Source organism: Lemur catta, chromosome X, assembly GCF_020740605.2.
Source record: "Lemur catta isolate mLemCat1 chromosome X, mLemCat1.pri, whole genome shotgun sequence".
NCBI classification, from domain to species: domain Eukaryota; kingdom Metazoa; phylum Chordata; class Mammalia; order Primates; family Lemuridae; genus Lemur; species Lemur catta.
The window spans coordinates 44765739-44770306 of NC_059155.1; the positions used below are offsets into that span (position 1 = coordinate 44765739).

General features: G+C 38.9%; 1 long non-coding RNA gene across 1 annotated transcript; it reads left to right on the top strand.

The window, feature by feature from the left end:
• Positions 1 to 1380: 1380 nt before the first annotated feature.
• Positions 1381 to 4363, top strand: LOC123628430. Its single transcript, XR_006731637.1, has 4 exons — positions 1381 to 1585; positions 1842 to 2153; positions 2945 to 3113; positions 4084 to 4363. It is a non-coding gene; the product is annotated as an uncharacterized LOC123628430 (long non-coding RNA).
• The last annotated feature ends 205 nt before the right edge of the window (positions 4364 to 4568 follow it).

Below are 4568 nucleotides of genomic sequence, written 5' to 3' on the forward strand. Positions count from 1 at the left end.
ACAGGTAGTTTGGGGAGCTTATTGTTGTAGGACTCCTGTCTTTGGCTTTAAGGGCTTTGAACTTCCTGCAACTCTCCTTTTAAAAGCAGAGCGTAAGCCAGTTTTCGTAAGTTTATACACAATTTATTTTTTGCATATACACATATATTTTAACTTTTCTATAGTGAGTTTGACTCACTTCATTTATCCCTCAGAGCTGGGGTCCTGTGAAGTCTGTAAGGGCAAGGATACTTGATCCCCATTTCATAAATGAAGAATGAGAGATTCAGAGCAATAAATTACTTCCTTTCCAATCACATAGCTAGTGAGTAAGAGAAGTAGAATGAATCTACACCTTTTGATGAGTGGGCCCTTTAAATTATTCCTGCCTTCCTTTGGCAAGCTGGAATTAAGTTCTCAGGATTTGTTTATGACTAGGACCAGTTTGATCTGTGTCCTCTGTTTGGGCAGGCCAGATTCCCTTATCACTGCCATTTCCTTGTTTTAAGAAATTGAGGGCTTCTTAATTTGAACAACAATTAAATTGCTGAAAGGTAGAATAGGAGGGTCCCAGGGCCTGTATGAGCTAGTTACTGAATCCCTAGCCTTCTGTACCATTTTTCCTTTTGCACAGATTTGATTAGCTGTTGTCATAACTGGGGTTCTGTATGCCTTTGACCATTCTTGGTTTCTCTGAATATCCTAGAATTCTGGTGGTGCCCTACTGTACAAGTTGTTCAAGAAATATTACCATGTGGATTGAGTAGAAAGCAATTCTGTGTACCTTGTCAGTATTTCAGCATAGTAATACTTAAAGTACAAATTAAAAGAGGGGAATGCTGAAAAAGACAGGAACTTTGATTGAGGTGGATTGCTCAGTTCTTAAAATAGTGCTTTATGAAAGAAGCCAGGGGCAATGTGAAGGAGAATTCTTACAGAATTCATAGGGTCAGACCACATTTGAGCTTTTCTGAGGGGCTTCATGACTTTCTTGGTTAAGAAAGCTTTAGCTTCTCCTTCCATTAGTTTCAACCCCTTGATTTCTTGCCCCCCACTATATTTTCTGATGAGAACCCAAGAGTGTTAATAATCGACATTCTAGAGGATTGTCATTAATAAAGACTGGAGAATAAAATGCAGTGTGGAAATTTTGGTAATTATTCAGGTCTAAATTGCTCTTGGAGATGAGGGGAAGTACATGAAATGGAGCTGGAATGAATAGAAGTCTCATGTTGCTAGACTGATAGCCAGAATAAAGAGCTCTATACAGCTGTAAATGTCCACTCCTCAATCCATACGAAGAAAAGGGCTGAATTCAACTACTAGTTACCCATTGGGACAGACTTTCCCAGTGTACTCCATTTCAATAATTTATTTTTCTTTTGTCTCTTTTCCAGGTTTTCCTCCAAAGAATAGGCTTGTTGCTTTACAGTGTTAGTGACCCATTCCCTTTGACGATCCCTAGGTGGAGATGGGGCATGAGGATCCTCCAGGGGAAAAGCTCCCTACCACTGGGCAACAACCCTAGGTCAGGAGGTTCTACCAAGATACTTTTCTGGGCCCAGATAGGAAGATGAAGTCTCGAAGACAACCACCACATGTCAAGGTGGGTAAGCTGTCCCTAAAAGCATAATAAGTCATTGATCTTATTTTCCAGTATACATTGCACTTAGCTTTCCATCATTATCCTGTGTCTGCTTTGGCAAAAACAGCTTCCTAACTAACCTGGGAAGCAACTGGGTGAGACATTGGTGAAAATGATGATGTGTAGAGGGTAGAAGGTTGCATGATTGATTTAAGGTGTTTAGGGTGAGAATGTAGTAAGTGGTAGAGGCCTACAACTAAATTGTTCTTGTTTTTAGGAGAACACAGACAACTGCCACATCAGTGACACTGATCTCATGGGCAAATCGTTCTGTTCCATCTCGTCCTCAGTCTCCTTGAGGCCTAAATGAGAACTTTGTCAATCATTTACATATAAGATGCCTTGGGATGTCCATGGGAGATAACACACAAGAAGCTGTTTGAGAAGATAAATAAGAGCTGTATCTTTTTATGCTTCGTTTGCTGATTCATGGGCGCCTCATAATCACAAATGGAAACCTGACCAAAGATGGCACAAAGTTTTCTCTCATCAGGCAAGATCTAAAGAATCGGGACCCTACATTCTCTAGGTCAGTGATGGAAGAGGCTGATTAGTGGGTGAGGGTTGGCAGATGAAGGTGACCATTCAGTGCAGTGAATTCTGATTGTACAGGCATTGTCCAGCATTCTTCATAACCAGTGGGTGCCTTGTAAATTTTTTTCTTTCTTTTTTTTTTTTTTTGGGCTGGTCAAGTGAAGTGGTGGGAGTGGAGAATACCTTGTAAATTTCATGAGATGTTTTCATGGGTAGAACCCTTGAAATGTTATAATTGACTAGAAAGACTCGTAGATTTAAAAATAGAGAAAGTTAGTAACAGAACATAATAGAATGCTAAGGTGAGAGTTATCTAGGAAGATTGCTACTCTATGGTTGTGTTTTGGTAGTCCTGAACCAAGATTTAAATAAAGCAAATTTGAGGCAGTCCTGTTCTTAGACCTTATTCCCTTTCCCCCTCATATCTATTATTTGTTTTTTGTGATCTCAGTTATTAATCATTTAAAGGGACTCCTTCCTAGTTGATTGCCATGTTAAACAGGATTCCAGTCTTCAACTAAAGATATAAGCCTGTGACTGGTGGTAGTGTCTCCTAGTGAGTTATTAAGTAATATTGGGCAAGACATTTTCTCATTTATGTCATAGTTTCCTATTCTGTTGAATGAGAAATTGTAGTCATTTTATCTCTAAAGACCTAAAAGCTTTGACTTTATAAGTGTCTAAGCTCTGTAGAAACACTGCCTATATCTAATTTGAATCTTCTGTAATCTAGCACAGTTCTTAATACCTACAGCATTTACATGGTTTCTCTCTTGTTTTTTTTAGCTCTTGATTGTTCCCTTCATATTTGCCAAATCATTATCCTTCTCAAAAGCAGTGGAGAGAGTTGGGTTTTCATCAGAAACAAGAAATTTGAACACACCAAAAGAAGTCAGCTTTCCCACTCGAAGATCAACATGCCTGGCACTCTAGCACTTTAGAATAGCAGGATGAAGTAAGTTGTTGGTGTTGCAATCCTGTGAGGATTGCTCCAGAACTAATAGCTGTTTTTTGGGAGTTGGTATTGGATGGGAATGTGGTGGCCTAACATGGAGCAGGGCCAAATGTGAGATTAGAAGATGAGCAGCCTCCCATATTACTGACTGGGTTCACTGAAACAACTCAAAGACATTACAGTCTGCTTACCAGATGTATCAGAGGAATTTAGCCTCTTTTTGTCTGTCGTATGTCTTCACTGCATTGAGAAGCCTAAAACAGTTTTTGCTTTCTGCCGAAAAGGTGGCCCTTTCTCATCTCCATTTGTGAGAGAATATCTGCAGTTAAGGTTTAGTATAAAAAGAAATTTAGACCCTGAAGCAACCATTATAATTGTGAAGGATGTGAAAACTAAGTTTTCTAAAGGGAGGGGGAAAGGAGAAAGTATAAAATGAGGGGAATGACTTAAGTGCTGTGTAAGGGTCCTTTATGGAAATATTCACTCATCTGTGATGTCTCATTTGGCTCTTATGGAAATCCTAGTAAATAGTTGGAGCAGAATGTTAAGAGGCACACATTCTAATTACATCCTCTCTGCTACTCATTGGGTGTGTGACTTTTGACAATTTAGAGTCTCCCAATAGACTTGTCTGTTTGTGAGGCTTAAATGAAATAATGTGTGTAAAATGCTTAATACAGGTGCCTGGCACATGGCAAGTAAAAGGTAACCCAAGACGTTTCATAAGTTCATTGGATACAATACAAGTGACCACTAACACTATTTGGTAGCAGGCAGAGTCGGCACATTTTGGTTCTATGTAAGAAATTCCCTAAGGTAAAAATTTGTTTAAGTAGGAGAGCATCTATGCTGGTGGTCGTGGTTGTTTTCATTATTATTGGTAGTAGTATAAGTAGTACTGTTATAATAATTGCTTATAATAATTATTAATGGCATTTTTGCTTTTATTTTTGTAATCTTTTTGTGACAGTTTTCATGTCTGTTGTGCCCCTCACTGTATCTTATTTTTTCTACTTCTTACCCTCTTTTCCTAAATGTTTGCCTTTGCTTATATCTCATTTATAAGGGTGTATTCCTTTGCTTATTTCTTTCTTCCTTGAGTGTCTTTGCTCTTTCTTCTCTCTCTACAGTGTCTCACCCATTTCCATGTTTTCTCTTGCTAATTTCTTCTGTGTGTGCCTTTGCCCCATTTTCTCTTTGTTCCCGTGAGTGGTCTGTGCCTTGGCTTAGATGTATCTCATTTTTTCATTTTGTTGCTCTGTCTCTTTAATGTCCTAGATCTCACTCTTCCTTCACTCTTTTGTCCTTTTGTGTCTCTTCTTTGGGTCACATGCTCCCGTACTTTTTGTGGTTTTCTTCTTCTGCCTGCCTCTCTTCTTTTTCTCTTTGTGAATTCTGATTGTCACTCTTTCCCTTTTTCTTTTGACATTTCACCTTTTTCTGAGTCTGGCCTCC